At 39.7% G+C, this 19,220-nt stretch overlaps 1 protein-coding gene across 1 annotated transcript in view; it reads right to left on the minus strand.

Moving 5' to 3' along the window:
• Positions 1-18,980, minus strand: part of GPR161 (G protein-coupled receptor 161) — a 46,622-nt gene extending 27,642 nt beyond the window's left edge. The window contains exons 1-2 of the mRNA XM_074266530.1: positions 18,862-18,980; positions 17,955-18,307 (exon numbers count right to left, since the gene is read on the minus strand). The gene's annotated coding sequence lies outside the window, so the exon portion shown is untranslated. The remainder of the gene's footprint in view (positions 1-17,954; positions 18,308-18,861) is intronic.
• Between the last annotated feature and the right edge of the window lie 240 nt (positions 18,981-19,220).

Raw genomic sequence — 19,220 nt, forward strand, 5'->3', positions numbered from 1 at the left:
GAGAGTCTCTGGAGTTTTACAATCTGGCAGACTTTTTCCTGACCAGAGAGTGTGGGGTCTGAGAGCTTATTTCTCATAGGATGCATTCCCTACCATATCCAAACTGAATGCTAATAAATTTTGATAACCAGGCTTTGTCCCAAAGAAGAGATATGAGAAGATGCCTCAATTTCTTTGCAAAAATGGCAGAATATGGGCATGGAATGTGGCACTCAGTGTCACTTTTTTTTTTTTTTTTTTGACATATGGCTTAGTTTTGCTGAATTTTTTTTTCTTCTTTGTTGTAAGAAATGGTTTTATGGGGAAGAGGATAATCATACAATGTAAGTGATTAAAAAAATAAAGCTATCAATGAAATTTTATTGTTAAAACAATAAAGTCAATAATGACTACTACTGCTGTTGTTATAGCATTTCTAAAGCAATTTAAGGTTTGTGAAGCATTTTATACAATTTCTTTCATTTATTCCTGATAACAATCCTCTAAGTTAGGTGCTATTATTCTCCCCATCTTTGTGGATGAATAATCTGAGTCTGAAAGAGGTTAGGGGACTTGTTCAATCACAGAGATGGGAAATGTCTATCTGAATTCAGATCTTCCCATCTCCAAATCCAACACAGTATCCACTGTGTTGATCTAGTTTCCCTGGCCAGATCTCAAAGTTCTTAACATGAAAATTTTGTAAAAATATAAAAACAAAAACAAAACCCCAATGGACCACACCATCCACCTAAAAGAACACAGGGACCATTGGTTCCATATGCTCCTCCTCACTACCAAATATAAACATCCTCAAGAAAAAAGTAAAACTAAAACTTTTTTGTGAATCAACCCAAACAACCCAAAAAGAATCTTGAGAGTTAAAAGGGTCACAAAGAGTATCTTGTCTAACTGTCCCCTGGAAATGTTTTTTACAACATCCCTAATAGATGTCTATCCAGCCTCTGAATACAAACAACAAGAAGGAAACTCACTACCTAACATAGTGTTTCACTCCATTTAAGAACAGCTCTGATTGTTAGAAAGTTCTTCCTCCAATGAATTAAAATCTGTCTTCTGTCCCTTAATTTCTACCCATTGGTCCTTGAGCCACCTTCCAGTAGAATATGTATATATCAAATTCTTCTTTCATAGGACAACTTTTCAAATATCTGAAGCCACTTCATCTGTGCCTCAGTTTCTTCATCTGCAAAATGAGATAATAATAGCACATACCTGACAAAGTTGTAAGGATCAAATGAGGTAAATAATGTAGGATGCTTTGCAAACCTTAACACTATAGCTGTTATTATCATACTCACTTCTAACCTGTTCTTTTTTAGCTATAAAAGCCTTGATTCTTGTCACAGTTTTCAGATTCTTAACCATTTTGCTTGACTTCTCTGAAGTAAACTCTATATCGCCAAAGTCCCTCTTACAAATCTGGTGCCTGGAACTAAACTTGGTACTCACTCCTCATGGAGTTTGGGGGACTATTATAAAGGGACTATTCCCTCCTTAATTCAGCTTAAAGCAACCTACCATGACAATATAGGTGGCTTGGTATAATGAATGGTGTCAGGGAAGACCGCAAGCAGACTCTGACCCTAAGTAAGTCACTGTAGTACTTTTGGTAACTTGGTAGAACTTTCTGAATTACAGCCTAGTTGAGCCCAGGTTGGAAGGCATTGCTATTTTGAGTTCCCCATCCCACTTCCATGTATTAACACCAGCTTTTTTGGCTGTAATATCACATTACTGGCTCATATTGACATCATCAGGTCTTTTTCATATGAATTGTAGCTAAGCCAAGTCTCCACAATCTTGAACTTGTAGAAATGTTTTTTTGAATTAATTTGTAGGACTTTGATGAATGAATTGTTAAATCAAAGTTGTTAAATCAATGTTGTTTTCTTAAAACAGTCACCTTGGAAGGCTACATCCTTATTTGGGCTCTCTCTTGGAATTTGCACCACATTCTTTGGAATGCTTCAATGGTGGGAAATCATTGCCCTTTATGGGTGGATTTGATTTTTTTTGGAAAAAGCTAAAAGTCATTTGGCCAAGTCTAATGAATGAGGTGGTTGATTATTCCTGTGAATTTTCAGCTTTTTAGATCTGGCTCATGTTTCCAGTCAGTTGAAATCTTTCCCAATCTTGACTCTGTCATCTGGTAGCATATTGTCAATTCCTCCCCAATCTACAAATGGTATAATCGCATGGTTCCTCTATCTATGGCTTTGTAAAAAAAAAAAAAAAAAAAAAAAAAAAACCCAAACTTGGGACTTATGTGAAATATCAAAAGGAAATGATCAATTCATGCCATAATTCAAAGTTTCTAAATCAGCATTGATTATGCATCTATAATATACATATGTGTATACACACGTCAGAAAAATTTTACAATATGCCAGTGCCATGCGCTGTCATTTTACAATATAAATACTGACAATAAAAGAGATTGGCCTTTAGACCACAGAATGGATCCATGCAGACCCCGTTCCTGGGCAAGGTCAGTCAAACCACCATACTATGGCTTGCCGGCCTCATTTCCATCCATAGCAGTGATGGGGGGAGCTGGCCAAGAAGGCAGGGGAAGCAATCAGTCACCTGGGAAACACAAAGTGTTTGCAGCTCCACTGGAGAGCAAAGGAGACACAAGCCCCAGCAAATCCCCCAGGGGTGTAGCAACAAGGAAAGTTGGGAATTGGAATGCTCTAATCAGGTGTCTGCCTCTTGGCACTCTGCCAACAATGCCCTCAAAGTTGCCAAGCCAGAGTCTTTTGAAAGGAAGCAAAATCAAGTTGTGAGTCACATCATTTGACTGAGCTATTTGGATTCAAGGAAGGAGCAGAGTCTTCTAAGACACCCACACACACTTCCATACCACCCTTATTGAAATCCGCATTCTACACTAAAATGACAGATTTTTTTCAAACTGTTTTCTAACTGAATTTCTTTAAGATTAACGTGTGTCTTGGTGGATTGATGCCCAAATATTTTATGTATTCTATAATGATTTCAAAAATGTGACTTAAAAAAATTTGAGCATCCCCAAAATGGTCCATTGAAAGAACACTCTCCCTCTTTAAAGTCATCACCTTCAGAAGCTACACACTTATTTGGATATTCCCTTTGAACCCTACAGCACCTTCTCTCTTTCAAATTGCTCAATGGTGGGAAATCTTAGTCCTTTGAAGATGGCCATGATTTTCTGGGAACAGCCAAAAGTCACTCAGCCAAGTCTACGAATGAGATGGGTGATTAAGCCAAGCAATTCCGTTTTGGGTCAAAAACAAGGAACGATTATGAAGTAATGAGGCTAGTTTTCTTGAGTGGTTCATAAAAATTGTGTCATCCAAAAATGATTAGAGGAAGGGCAGCATCCTTGGAATAAACTTACGGCCTTGCAAGGGGACATCTTGGAAGAAATACATGAGCCTGAACATGTTTAAGTTCCAGCAGGTTTCTTATTTATTTTTTTAAAATCTCATTACTTTATGGAGGCACTGGGCATTCCATTTGGAAATGCTTCATCAAATCTGACTCATGGTCTTGGAGGTAAGAATCAACAAACTCCTGAGAAACATCTACATTTTGGTAGAGAGTATGTAAATATGTCTGTATTTTTGTAGAGAGTCTAGGTATAAATACAGGACAGAAAACATGACAATCAGGGTATTAGCAGAAAAAATTGTGGAACGTTTATATTAGACTTTTAAGTTGGCAAAATGCTCTGTGCATATGATCTCGTTTCATAATGAACGTGACTATATCATAAGAAACCCAATATGGGGAATTTCAGGGCCATATAGGAAGGCTTGTAGGAACAGCAAGCAGAACTATGCAAACAATTCATCCACAAAAACAAAAGTGAAGCAAAATCTAATTTGCCTTAATTCAATTCCAGATACAGATTGATGATACATATCTCTCCAATGTAAAAAGAAGTAGGAGAGAAGGCAGGGAAATGCCAGGTCCTGCTTTTTTCCCCCAAGCCCCAGACCTCCTAAGTCTGTCTGGCTTCAGCACCTGTCCCCACTATGTTCTCTTAGCTGGCTTAGTGTCTGGGTTCACTAGGCACTAACCTGATGGTCTCCTCCCTGTCTCATCTTTTCCTCCTTGGCCCTCTTGGTCTCTTCTTCTTCCTCTATATGCTACCTGGTTTTTTTAGACTCATTTTAGGCTAAAAACTTAAGTAACCTCTTAGAGCTAAACTCCATCTACTTTCTTGTCAATTTCTCATTTTTGTTTGAGAAATATGAAAACCAGAAAGGAGATAGAAAGTTGTTGCCTCCATCCCGACAGTCCTATTATCAAGTTGGGCCCCTTAGCACCCAGACAGCTCCTGATGCACATGATAATTAGTCAACTACTGGTTTGCCCTGATCTTTATCTTTCTGTTTTATTCCCCAAAAGCTGAACTAGAGCCTTACTATAGAGCTGTCTTTTGGGTCTGTGGTTGATGAGGCCCAAGATTAACAATCTCCTGGGGACATGGAATCTTCGTCTATAAAATAAGGGGATTGGACAAAGTGGCCAACATGGTCCCTTCCAACCCAAGAGATAAAAGTTCTTTTGGCTTCTCAAAAACTAAACAACTGAATATATGATCATAAAATCATAGGAGTTTGAGCAGGATAAGATGATGAATCTGATTGAAATCCAGCTCTATCATTTTACAGACGAGAAAATTAAAGCAGGTTAAGCAATGTGTCCATCACAACAGAAGTATATAAAAGAATCAGATTTAGAAAACACATCTTCTGATTCTAGATCTAGGATAAAATAGAGGATTCACATAGAGGCTTCAAGATAAATCTGTCTAGAGAAAATTTTGCCTTTCAGTCAACAGACTCTCTCTCTCTCTCTCTCTCTCTCTCTCTCTCTCTCTCTCTCTCTCTCTCTCCCTCCCTCTCTCTCTCTCTCTCTCTCTTGTATGCATATATATATATATATCTATATCTATATATATATATATATATATTTTTTTTTTTTTTTGCTGAGGCAATTGGGGTCAAGTGTCTTGTCTAGGTTTACACAGCTAGAAAGTGTTAAGTGTCTGAGACCACATTTGAACTCAGGTCTTCCTGACTTCAGGGCTGGTGCTCTCTCCATTGTGCCATCTAGCTGCCCTGACAATAAATATTTATTAAGCAGCTGTGTTTTATGCACTATATTAAGTACCAGATTAATAGAGTTTAAAATATTAAATTAAATTAGGTTGAAAAACAGATCATTTTCCACCTCAATGCCTAAACCAGAGCAAGATGTGCATCTTTCTTTTTTTTATTTTTAATAGTATTTTATTTTTTCAAACACATGCAAAGATGGTTTTCAACAATTACATTTGCAAAACCTTGTATTTCAAATTTTTCTCCCTCTCTCCTTCCCTTTCCCCTCCTCAAGACAGCAAGCAATCTAATATAGGTTAAATATGTGCTATTCTTCTAAACATATTTCCATATTTGTCATGCTGCACAAGAAAAATCAGGTCAAAAAAAAAAAAAAGAAAACAAGAAAGAAAAAAAAGAACAATCAAACACAAAAACAAACAATGACAAAGCTGGCTTTGATCCATATTCAATATCTATAGTTCTGTCTCTGCATACATTTTTCTCTTACAACACTATTGGAATTGTCTTAGATCACCACATTGTTGAAAAGAGCCAAGTCCATCACACTGGATCATGATGTGCATCTTTTTTAAGAAAGGAAGGCTGGCAAAACTCGCATATCAACAGGACCCTTCCCTACTTCTTGCCCCTTTTAAACTATAATTTCTGGGGAGCTAGGACTTGGGATGAATCTTTTAAAGAGAATCATATTTGCATTTCCAGGTACCAGCACACAAAATAACAAGGTGGGAAAAACAACCCTAGTAGAGAGGAAACAACCTTAAGACCACATCAAATAAACAGGGTGAGTCTGATACATCAATTGTGATGCTATTTGGCAGTGCTTTCTGGGCTTTTCATCCCAACAGCTCAAAGCATTTTTGAAACTTCAAGCAATAACCCTCCCCCACCCTCACCCCCAGGGAAAGCACGATAGCTTCTTAGGATTTAGAACCTAGAAAGGATTAAAAAAAGAGACAGACAGAGAGAAATCCTCTAGAGTCAAGACTTCATTTTACAGATAAGAAAAATGAGGCCGAAGGGGTTTAAGTCTGTAGCTCAGGTCTCCCCAGCTAGTAAAAGGCGGAGATGAGACCATAGCTCAAGCCTCCTTTCTCCTGGCTCAGGAAGCTTTCTCCTTAGCCCTTACTGCCTGCTTCACAAATGGAGAAATGGAGGGAGAAAAACATTTCCTCAGGCCACACAAGAAGTCAGGAAAGGAGCCAGCACATGATCCCAGAATCCTTAGCTCTCAGCAAGTACTCAAAACAGTTGCCAAGGCTCCCTACCCAGCAGTCACTTCCAAGCTGTTCCCACAAAGAAATGACTGGTATGAACATGGGCTTGGTTACTCTCCAAGCATAGGGGACCTAGAGACAAAAGGACCCCCTCACACAAAACTGGAAAACTCCTAACTACCTACTCCTAGAGCCTGCTAATTTAACAAAGGGTGCTTGTAAGTGGTTCCCCCCCCCCCAAAAAAAAATTCTAAGGTAGTAAAAATAACATTTATAAACAATAATCATTTCGGCAAAACCCTTTGCATCTACAGGAGGTGACTATTTGAGGTTCTATTTTTCATGAAGACAAAAGAAAAGGAAATAAATGGAGGGCAAGATAATCAACCAGTACTCTACCCTTTGCAGCTGCCTCTTTTTCCTTTCTCTTGAAAAAAATCCTTTAAGTTTTCCTTATATGGGAGAGGGAGAGTCAGAGAGAAAATATAGAAATCTTTCAGTTGTTTGGGGTTTTTTGAAGCTAACAGAGACTATAACTCTTTTGAAATCTTTTGAAGGGACACAGTTTCTGGGAAAGTAAAGCCAAAATCTAAGCATCTTAATATGTCATGTACCCTTTGCTAATATCCAATCGATATTTCCCAAATCTACCAACTTAAAGTCTAACAATTTAAAAAGAGGGAGAGGAAATCAACAATAATATTCTATTGATTTCACTAATTCAGCTAAGTCTCATTTTAGTCCATTATCTAAAAAAACCTGACAGACTTTAACCTATCTTTTCCAGTTAATTTAAATTAGACTTGGAAATAGCCTTTTTCTTCCATACTTCTTGAGAGCAAGGAAAAACTTTCAGCCCTGTAGTGCTTAAAGAATTGTCTTTATTTCACCATATGAGAAAAGGAAAGAATTGTTTAAAAAATGCAGGCTGATTAACAATATATACTCTAATAAATTACCTCTCCCTTCCAAATTTGTAGTAGAAGGAGGTAAATAGGTAAGGAGATCAGATCTTCCACGAATGCTCTTAGATACTCAGAGCCGAGTATTTCATTGATCTGACTGTAAGGATAAAAAGAAGCAGGGGTTTGGTGTTATGCTGGAGATATTAACTCTCACAAGTGCTTAATTTTCAGTATAAGTATTTACATTTAAGAAATTGACAAATGCTACAAGTCAGCTAGGTTTATGGTTTTGTTGAGTGTCTAGTCTTTGAGAAAATGTTGATAATGCAGATTGAACTTAAAAAGTGCCTCAGGTCGAGGCCCTCTCCAGCGATGAGATGAGCCAAATCAGTTCCCATAGAGCAATAATGAACTGAATCAGCTACACCCAGCAAAAGAACTCTGGGAGATGACTATGAACCACTACATAGAATTTCCAATCCCTCTATTTTTGTCCACCTGCATTTTTTATTTCCTTTACAGGCTAATTGTACAGTATTTTAAAGTCAGATTCTTTTTGTACAGCCAAATAACTGTTTGGATATGTACACATATATTGTATTTAACTTATACTTTAATATATTTAACATGTATTGGTCAGCCTGCCATCAGGGGAAGGGGTGGGGGGAAGGAGGGGGAAAGTTGAAACAAAAGGTTTTGCAATTGCCAATGCTGAAAAATTACCTATGCATAAAATTTTTGTAAAAATAAAAAAAAAATTTTTTTTAAAGTGCGTCAGGTATAAATTTTTCCCCAGAGAGCATCAACTCACCAATGATTTTAGTTCTAACTCTGCTGCTAATTAAAGATGTATGACTGGAAATTAAGAATTTAGCCACTCTGGCTCTCAGTTTCCTCAGCTGTCCAATGGGGATCAAACAAAAAGTGTCCTCCACTTTTTTGAGGAACAAATGAGATAAATGATGCAAAAACACTTCTAAAAATCCATTCTCTCTATATGTTGTATTGTCTTGTATCACTTTCTTTTCTTTTACCCTTTTACCCTACTTTTACCCTTCATTACTTCCATCCCTGAAGGCAATGGAGCCCATCTAAATTACTATTAACAACTCATATCCGCCACATAGATAATGAGCTTGGAAAACACAGGATCATTGAGATGAAACAACTTTAGAAGTCACCTAGTTCCACCTCCCATCTGTCCAATGCAGAATCCCTCTGGAGAACATCTCTGAAAATTTAATCATGAAGCTTCTGTTGTAATATTACCACTAGCAGGTAGCTTACCACAAGGGAATTCATTCCATTTTCTGGATAGCTCAAGTTGCTAGAAAGCTCTTACTTTAAGTTCAATTGGTCAATCAGTCAATAAACAGTTATTAAACACCTACTATGTGCCAGGCACTACACTACTTGCTGGGAGATGAAAAGATACAAAATATAGTGTCTGCTCTCAAAAAGCCTATCATCTAATGGGAAAACAGCAAGCAAGCAAGTATTTACAAATAAGCTAGATACAGGAAAAATTTGCAATAATTAACAAAGAAAAAGCACTGGAATTAAGAAAGTTTGGTGAAAAGTTTATTGCAGAAGGTAGAATTTTAGTTGGGACTTAAAGGAAGGCAGAGTTAAGCCAAATCTGCTCTTCTGAAATTTCCACTCACTAGCTTTGATTCTGTCCTCTGGAGACAGAGAGGAGATTAATCCCTTTACTTCACCACATAAGCCTTCAGATATGCAAAGTGTATGTATTGCTAATTTCCCCAAGTCTTCTCTTTCTCAGTTCCCCTTATGACACCCTTCCAAGAAAAAGCAAATGCTATTTCCTACATAAAGCCTTTCTTGATCATCATCCCCAATCATAAGTGACATTTCTTTCTGCTAAATTAATAAAGTACTTTGCATCTACTGCCTAGGTATATGGGTACATCTCTTATCTTGCCTACAAGTCTTAACTTTTTGAGGATGGCAAACATATTATTAATCTCTGTAGCTCTCATTATGCCCTGTATATAGTAGGTAACACAGCAAATATTCTTAGATTGTATTAACATTTCTAGACTTTTCAATGTATGATTACCGTCCTCTCAACACATTCCAATAGGTCATCATCTCTCTTAAAATCCTATAATCGTGAGAAACACCAAGAAGACTAGCCTTCCAATTCTCCATCTCTGATTCTATAGCCATCTCCACTGTTTGCCCGACATGAATTCTTCCTCAACTCATTCAAATTGCAGTAGTTCTTCCAAGGCTTTTCTGCCAAAGGGTTATGATGCTTCCCCAATGTTCTGTAACTCTCAAGTATCATGTTCACTTAGCCTCTCTCCGCCTCAGTTTCCTCACTTATAAAATGAGCATAGGAATATTTATGTGACCTACTTCATCAAGTTGTTGGGAAAGTCCTTCCCTATTAAAAATGGACAAATTTTCTTCCCCCCCCCCCAATTTTGCCATAGGAAAAAAAATGTACTTCAGGGCCCCTTGGGTACTGGACAAAGGTGGAGTCTGAATACTAGACTGTAAGTGGAATACAGATAGGCTAAAAAATTCCTTTCCCCCCATGTTTTCTACAGTCAAAACCCAATAGGAGCAGTGTTAGTTTCAGTTCTTCCAGAAAAACTACACAACCAGCTTTGTAACAGGTTAAAGAAACTCACACAGGGGAGATTCTCTGGCTCTATGAAAAAAAAGGTGTGAGGAAAAGGGGTCTAGAATGGTTTCCATCGTTTTCCTGGGGGATCTGGAGATTTCATTATTAGTTGTGTTCCTTTCCCCACAACCTCTTCAGGATAAAGAGAGGAAAAAAAAGAAATCTCCAGCTGCTTACAACCCCAGCACAGTGTCTGGCCCGCAGCCTTGCTCCTCTGGACTGTGACTGCCATATCCCCGCAAGCAAAGCAGGTCGGGTCAGGTCAGGGCCCAGAGGAGGCTGAATCCTGTCTACCTTTCCCAACCGAAAGGACCGATGATGATTTAATCAGCAGCCTGCCCCTGGAGCTAAGGATGAACTATTTTCATGTCTGGTACTAGCAAAGCATGCCCTGCTGGGTAGGCTTTGCACCATAGGCAGCTTCCTATTGGGTGCAGAAGGGAAGATGGGGAAGGTTGCTGAAAGTATAAGTCTGCTATGGTAAAGATTAAGAAGTAATATTGATCCCTTTGCTTTATGACATCATGACCCATATATATGATGGCACCCAAGTACCTTTCAGTTGGGCAAATAGGGAACCCACAGAAGATAAAAAGATTGGGTTAGAAGAGGAGAAGATAGACTCTGTGTTTAATGGAGAAAGGGATGACTCTACTATGCCATGGCACACTTTAATGTTGCTTCATGAACAAATTACTTTTTCCTTAACATACTACAATAATGTCCTTATATAGATACATAAATGAAACATCCTAAGTAATGGCAGGACTGAGCTTTAGGAGTTGGTTTACAAAATGAAAAAGTAATTTCTTCCCCATTAATACCATCATTCATTCTTTTGGTTCTTCAGACAATTTTCAAGCTAAAATATTCCACGTCATTTCTTGAAGTTTTCTCTTCCCTTTTACTTTTCACTTCCTCTTAATAGTCTATCATTTCACCCCATTCTCCCCCATTCTCCACCTACCTCCTACCCCTTTTCCTTTCACCAGAAACAAACAGTGGAAAAGTAAGACCCAAAGGACAGAGGGAAAGAAGGATGAAACTGGAAAATTTTGCTGGTCATAGTCCAGTGAAAAAAACATACCCAATTTGTGTCACCTTCTCTCATCACCTTCCCTTTTCTAGCCTAATTGTCAAACATATTAACAGTCTAAAAGTCTCTTGATTAGTCTGCAAAATCAATATTCCAATCATTTAAGTCCATGGAAAGGACTAAAGCTCAAGATCAAGGGAGCAAAGACCACCTTTACTGCCATACTGGCTGACAACTGATGAATGGTACAAGGCCCTGGAATGACTGCAGGAAAGTCTATCAATGCATTGAGGGATTCCTAGGGATCTTCCCTGTACAGAGCAAACCACCCCACAATAAATCAGCAGCAGTCTCACTCTCAAAATTCCCATTACCCCAATCAAGAATCCAAATAAGTACAGTTCAGGAAATATGTTCAGAGACTTTAGAGGCCATTGAATCCAAACTTTTTATTTTACAAAAGTAAACTAAGGAACAGACAGGTTTTGTGACTTACTCAAAGTTTGTTGTTTCTACCTCTGAAATATCTAGAGCACACATCTCCTCCACTGTCACTATCACCACCCTTGCTCAGGGGTGCATACTATCTTCCTGGACCAGCAAATCTCAAAGTATGGTCCAGATTCCATTGAGGATCCCTAAGACTTTCTTGGAGGATCTGCAAGGTCAAAAACCATTTTCATAATACACTAAGGCATCTTAATTTCTATCATGATAAATATTAATAGATATGGCCCACATAAATAGAAACTCTTTTTAAGAGTCTAAAAAAGACCTGAGTTCAAAATGGTTGAGAACCAGACCTAGACTATTTTCCACTAAGTCTTTCAATTTCTCCCCCACTACAATTCAACCTTCACTTCACTTGGAAAGTTATTGTTTTTATAAACAGGCCTGATAACCATTCAAAAACTCCAGATCTTCTCTATACCAAACAAATAAAAATGTCAACTCTTAGCCTAAGTATTAGATTTTCTAAGATTGGAATCCAATCTCCTTTTCCAGTCTACTGGATTTCTTACTACTTCCCTTTATGCACTATCTACTTCAGCTGAATTGGACTACTGAGTTTATTTTTTCTCCATGCCTTTGCTCATATCACCCATGTTTAGAATGGACTCCCTACCCCCTAATCTACATCTAGTGAAATTCATCCTCTCATTCAAGACCCAGGTTCAATACTATTTCCTCCATGAAACTGTCTCAGTTCTATTCAGCTGAGATGATCTCTCTTGCTCTTTTGAATCTCTCAGGGCCTCTCTGTTTGGTTCCTCCCACTTAAGGCATTTTCATGCTTATAATTATCAGTCTACATCTACTAGATTATAAGCTCCTTGAAGGAAGGTACTGTCATTTTACATCTTGTTATTCTCTGAACTCAGCACAGTATATTATACACAATAAACACTTAATGCTTACTCAATTGAGCAAAATATCAAGATTAGAATTCATAATCTGGTTTAGTTCAGACCTAAGGTAAGGATTTAAATACCCCTTTCTTACTGTTCTAGACAGAGTAGGAGTTAGAGAAACAGCAAGAATGGGATATTTTCTATTAACCAACTTCTTCAATGAGTAGCAAGAGCCTTTGTACACTTCTTTAGCTTCCAAGTTTCTTGGATGGAACATCAATGAAGTCATCCACTGCCTACCACCTGGCATAAAACTATCTCATGAGTAATGTCAACAATGTTCCCATATTAGCTAATAAGCAAAGAACAGGGAATAAAATACTCTATTGGTGAACATTATCCACCTTCTCTTAGCCATCTCTTTTCTCAGTAATCTCTTACTCTGCATAGGATAAGTAAAAGGCATAAGAAAATGACAACAGGCAATGCAACCCAAGAGTCTTTGTCTGGCAGTGATACTAAAGGATATCTTATAGCACCTGTTCCGTTCACGATGTTGATTTTAGAAGATTAGTGGAGAGGAATAGACAGAGAAATAATAAAATGTATCTCAAAGAGGAAGCTTGGATTTGAATTGTATTTTTTTTTTAATTTAGAATTTTTTTTCACAGTATATATGCATGAGTAATTTTTAAAATAATATTATCCCTTGTATTCATCTTTCCAAATTATCCTCCCCTCCCTCCATTCCCTCCCCCCCCCCATGATAGGCAATTGGATTTGAATTGTAACTGGCTACTTATCCACCATGTGATGTCAGATAAGTTATTTAACTTCTCTTAGCCATGGCATATGAGACAACTGGACCAAATGACTTCCATTGTACCCTTCTAATCTAAATCAAATGATTGACATTTGACTATTTTAACTACCCCCTGGCATTCAAAAGACCTCTAAAATCTTGCCCTAGCAAAGCTTTCTACCTAATATTTGGTTACTTTAATCCTCTGCTCTGGCCATATCGAAACATCCACGTCCCAAACACTTCACCCACCTCATCCTCCTTGCCAAGAATGGCCTTAACCCTTTTCTCCATATATCTGAATCCTACAAATTCTCCAAAGTCAGTTCCACCTCCTCTGATTATTAAAGCCCACAACAGCTTCTTCCTCCTCTAAACCCCCACAATCACTTATTATCCACGTTACTTATTAGATATTATCACACACAGGTATTATTATTCGTTACCTTTTTACACACGCCTTGTTTCAACAAACTGGAAGAGCTTTGAAGGCAGAAACTTTTTAATTTGCTGTTGTTAAGTTGGTTTTCAGTAGTTCCTAATTCTCCCTAATCCCATTGGAGTTTTCTTCACCAAGATACCGGAGAGGTTTGCCATTTCCCTCTCCAGCTCATTTTACAGATGAGGAAACTGGGGCAAACAGGATTAAGTGACTTGCCAATGTCACAAAGCTAGTAATCTGAATTTGAATTCAGGTCTTCCTGACTCCAAGCAACACTCTATCTACTATGCCACCTAGCCACCAACCACTTTTTATACCAATTTATACCAAATTAATCCAATAAACATTTAGCAAGTATCCTATCCGAGACATCATGCCAGAAGCCATGGTCATATAGACACAAGCCCTGTTCTCAAGATGTTTACAGTCGAATGAGGGAGAGAGGACTAGTATGCAAATAACTAACTAGTCATAGTTCCTAAAGACTTGCAAAAGAAAGTTCTCACAACTAAAGTTCTTGTCATTAACAAATGACTGCACATCAAAAAACAGACTCAGTTCTATCGGTGGAGATGATATGAAAGATATTTTACCATTTGCTGTTGCTGTACTCAAGGAAACCTTTCCATATGACTCAACCATGTGATACTAGGCAAGTCCCTTAAACTCAATTAGTCCCTTCTTCCCCCCAAAATGTGATTTCCCTAAAAACTGGAACTATCTTCACTTTTCTATTTGTGCCTTCAGTCTTTAGCTGAATAATAAATGTTTTTAGTACAGTATTTTGCATATAGTAAACACCTGGTAAATATTTTTTTTTCATTTATTCAAATATAAGAAAAAGAAGACTAAGAAGCAGTTAAATGATGCAGTAGATAGAGCACCTTTGTTGTCAGAAGGACCCGAGTTCAATTCTGACCTCAGAGATTGTGTCACTCTGGGCAAATCACTTAACCCTAATAATCTCACAAAAGAAAAAAAAAAAGAAAAGAAAAGAAAAAGGAGACTATAAAGGAATGAGTTGCCAGCAATTGCTATAATAAATTTGAGGTAGTAAAGAGTATTTTCATCCAGGGAGAAGGAAGGGGGAAGGAATTGGAGTCAATCATGGAAGGTGTTCTATTAAGAAAGGTTGTATATGTATGGAACTTTGAAGGCGAGTATTTGATTGAAGGAGATAAGAGCAGAAAATGACTTTCTTTCACATACAGTATTAAAAGACACAGACAAAAAGTAGGTTGGGTTGGTTTGTACACAGAATATGTGAGGGGACTATGAAATCAGTTGGGAAGAGTTAATCAGAGCCAGGCCACAAAGGCCCTTGAACACATGGGTGAGGAGCTGACATTTCATTCTGGTGGCAATGGAAATCACTAAAAGTTTCTGTGTTTATGAAGAACATAATCAAAGCAGCACATTAGGAAGATTACTCAGACATCAAGGCAAAGCACAGATTGGAGGAAGACTAGACTGTTGGCAAGAAGAATAGGTAGGAGGTCTAGATGAGAAGAGATGAAAGTCTAAACTAGAATGGTTGCAGTAAGATGGGAAAGGAGAAAATAGATGCAGATGATATTGCAGAGATGGAAAAGATAGGACCTGGCAACTGATGAGGCTGGAGGAGAGAGAATTCTTTGAATCCTCGTCCAATCAGATTGGAAGCCTCAAGCCAGGTTTCTTATCCCCACTATCAAATGAAAACCCAGCACTTTTCTTTAGACTGAAATTGGAAACTAAAGGCATTTCCTTTGCTTTCGGTGCTCAACAGACAATAAAAAAAAGAGAGCAATGACTCCAGATCCTAGAGTTGACAAAAGCTCTGGAAAGTCATTTGGTGGACCACTGTCTGATATCTCGTTAGAGGTAGGACAGGTCCCAGAAACTTCAGAAAAGTCCTCTCCCCAGGGAAAATGATCTTAAATCTGATTTTTCTTGTGCAGCATGATAAATATGGAAATATGCATAGAAGAATTGCACATGTTTAACCTGTATTGTATTACTTGCTGTCTAGGGTAGAGGGAAGGGAGGGAGAAAAAATTTGAAACATAAGATTTTGAAAAGGTGAATGCTGAAAATTATCTTTGCATGTATTTTGAAAATAAAAAAACTATTATTTAAAAAAAGAAAGAAAAAAAATGATCTTCAAAATAAATGTGTTGGGTCATCTAGATGACGCAGTGGACGGAGCACTGGCTCTGGGGTCAGGAAGACCCAAATTCAAATCTGGCCTCGGACACTTAATACTTCCTATCTGGGTGACTCAAGGCAAGTCACTTAACCCCAAATGCCTCAGCAAAAAATAAAATAAAAGTGTTTCCCCCTTCTCTCCCTTGGACTGTGAGCTCCTTAAGAAAAGGGACTATATTTTGCTTTTCTGTGTAGTAGGCATCTAGGCAGTGAAGGAGATAAAACACTGGATCTGGAGACAAATCTTGCCCGAGAAACTTAGTAGCAATCATTTAATTTCTGTCTGCCTCAATTTCTTCCTTTTAAAAATTGCAATAAAATAACACCTACCTCCCCAGGTTTGTTGTGAGCAATCAAATGAGATAACATTTGAAAAGGGATTTGTAAACTTTCATAAATACTAGTGTATCTCCAGCTGAACATAGTGCCTAGCATATAGTAGGTGCTTACTAAATGTCAGGTGCATTTATGAGGGCAGCTAGGTAGTGCCTGGCCCAAAGTCAGAAAAACTGACTTTCAGAATTCAAATATGGCCTCAGACACTTTTAGTTATGTTGATCATGGTAAATTCACTTAAACCTATTTGCCTCAGTTTCCTCAACTGTAAAATGAGCTGGAGAAGAAAACTGCAAGCCACTTTAGCATCTTTGCCAAGAAGGCCCCAAATGAGGCCACGAAGAATCAGACACATTTGAAATGAACAACATTAACAACAATAAATGCTAGTTGATAGAATGAAATCTCACTTACTAAAACTATCAATAGTTACTTGATGTACACTCAAAGAAAACAAGTTCAACTTTAACTGATTTCTATTCTGTGGGAACTGAAACTCCATTCTTTGATTAACTCATTAGCCCCTTCGTTCAAAAAGTCAGATTTCATTCTAAAGGCAAAATCATGTGATTGAGGAGAATGAAGATGGAAGTCTCTGAAAGTGACTAGGCTGATTGTAGTATGTAGAGAATATTGAGTTTGGAGGCAGGGGGCCTGGGTTCCACTCCAACTCTGTTTTGTTGTTGTTGAGTTCTTCAGTTGGCCCTGTGGATTTGTTCATGGACTTTTCTTGGCAGACACTAGAGTGGCATGCCATTTCTTTCCCCAATGCACCTTGATATTCCAGATAAGAAACTGAAAATGACTAACACAAGAGGTTTAATCTATTCAAGTCCACTAGATAAATCATCAAATCAGAGAAGTAGATATAAAGAAGGTTCTTGAAATGTCACAAAAAAACTCTATTAGTCAGCCTGGATCTATAAGATACCTTGGCAGGGAGCATAATATAACATTATCGAGAATGGATCCTAGTAACCAGAGAGAGAAGTGGTCTTCCTATGATATCACTATAGTGATGATAGGCTGGGGAAAAATAACAACAAAATCAAAAGCTGAAGGAGATAACCTTCAAATGATAGCAAATGGAACCAAGTTGACGAAACTGTGCATGTAGTTGTATCTGGAGGGAAAGGAAAAATAACTGAGCTCTTGAAATACAAGTGTTACACAGTATGAGAAAAGAGTTGGAAGAAAGGAAGTTATAGGAAGGGTCCCTGGAAATCAAGGATCCTCAAAGCCCAAAGCTTGTCTGGGGAATGAATGATAGACGAGCTTCTGTGGGTGATCCAACAGTTCCTTTCAGAAATTTCCTTTCTGATGTGGCTGCAGGTAAAGAAATTGCCCTTTTCCTATTATGCTTCAAAACAAAATGGATTATAAATGAAAGTTATTTCAATCAGAAAGGAATACTTGGTGGTGCAGTGAAAGAAGAGGAGATATGCGCTCAGGAAACTCTGGGTTTGAATCCTCCCTATTTATCACTAGGTAAGCTACTTTTCTCTAGGCTGTTATCTTTTTTTTCCATCTGTAAAATTAGAGTGTAGAGGGAAATTTGAACTAGATTGCCTCTAAACTTCCTTCCAGCTGTAAACACCATGATTCACTAAGCAGAATCTTTGGGTTTAGTTGGTCGATAGAACAGAGAATTGTACTTTTGGGCAATGTGGAAATGAGATAGCATGTTCATAGCTATTAGAAAAAAGAAAAGCAAATCAGATGCCACTAAAGACCTAATACACAGTGGCAATAATGGATTCCTTGGCTGGCATTTTCTGAAAGATTGGCCTGAATTCTCTGAATGCCTCGAAATAGCTTCAGGTTATCCAAATTTCTCTCATTTCACATATTGCCTTTTTCAAAAGGTTAAATAAGTGTAGTCCAAAGTCGCAGGAGGAGTTACTCACCCAGGAAGGTTCTTCTCTAAGCGGGAGAATAAGGCAGCTTTCTCCTTGAGGGTGATGTGTTGTACTCCTGGAAGTCTCTTTCAGCTCTGAGTCTAGGATCCTCCAAAGGTTGCAGGTGTCATGTGTTTATCCAGATGCCCAGCGACAACGCAGCTCACCTTGTCCTCGATGTTCTGAGATCCATGGGTCCTGTGGCCGCTTCTTTCCACACCCCTCTCCCGGGGTGGGGGCACTGAGCCAAGCCGAGGGAGATGGAAGGGACTGAGGGATGCTCTGGGGCAGAAATCAATCCCCTTGAAGCCAGTTCAACAGCATCCATGACCACCCTTCCTAAGAATGGGGGGGGGAGGCTCCTGGAGGGGAGAGAGGAAGGGGAGGATTGGAGACAGAAAGGAGCCGGCCCTTTAGAGGTTGCCCCCAAATCTTTACTGTTTCCTGGGGTATAGAGATGGAAGGGGGGCTTCTCCAAGAACACGGTGTCACAAATAGCTTCCAAGCCCAAGATCGAGGAGAAAGAGAGGGGATGGAGGAGTGGCTTCTCCTTAAAGTCCACAAGAAAGGGGGGACGGGGAAGGGGATTGGGGGGAAAGGGGGCTTAATGAAGGAAATGCAATGAGAGAGGGGCAGCCGATGGAGTGCGAGTGTATGAGCGATTAGGCAGAGGGTCTCCGGGGGCCCAGGGGGAGGGGGCTCGGGGGTTGGGTCCCAAGTCGTTGCCGCCGCCGCCCACCCTGCTCCCCCCGCCTTCGCCAAGGCCGCGCGCCGCCGCCGCCTCCTCCTCCCTCTCCTCTGCACAATGAAGCTCAGACCCGCTCCATCTCCCCCAAACTCCTCCCCTCCGGGCCTGGGACTCCGCAGCTCTGGCCCCACAGCCTCCCCGTCCTCCTGTCCAGCCCCGGGAGCTCACCGCCGAGGAGCCGCCGCCGCCGCCGCTGCCGCTCAGGGCCGGGCCATCCCACCTCCGCTTCCAGCTCCAGCTGCCCTTTCTGCGGCCACCGGCAGCGCCCCGGCCGCGGCCGCCTCGCCTGCCCGCCGCCCTCCCGGCCGCCGCCGCTCCAGGGGTGGGAGGGTTCGCCGTGCGGCTCCTCCCGGGTCCGCTCCGCCGCCGCCGGCTCCCGCTGCAAACACTGGAAGAAGGGCCGAAGGGGCCGCGAACAGGCAAGAAACTTTGCGGAGCTGTGCCGCGCCGCGCCGGGATCTGTTGGAACGCGCCGCGCAGCGCCGAGCGGGCCGAGCTGCTGCGCTGCGCTCTCCTCCGCACCTCCC

Source organism: Sminthopsis crassicaudata, chromosome 4 (genome assembly GCF_048593235.1).
Source record: "Sminthopsis crassicaudata isolate SCR6 chromosome 4, ASM4859323v1, whole genome shotgun sequence".
Classification (NCBI taxonomy): Eukaryota; Metazoa; Chordata; class Mammalia; order Dasyuromorphia; family Dasyuridae; genus Sminthopsis; species Sminthopsis crassicaudata.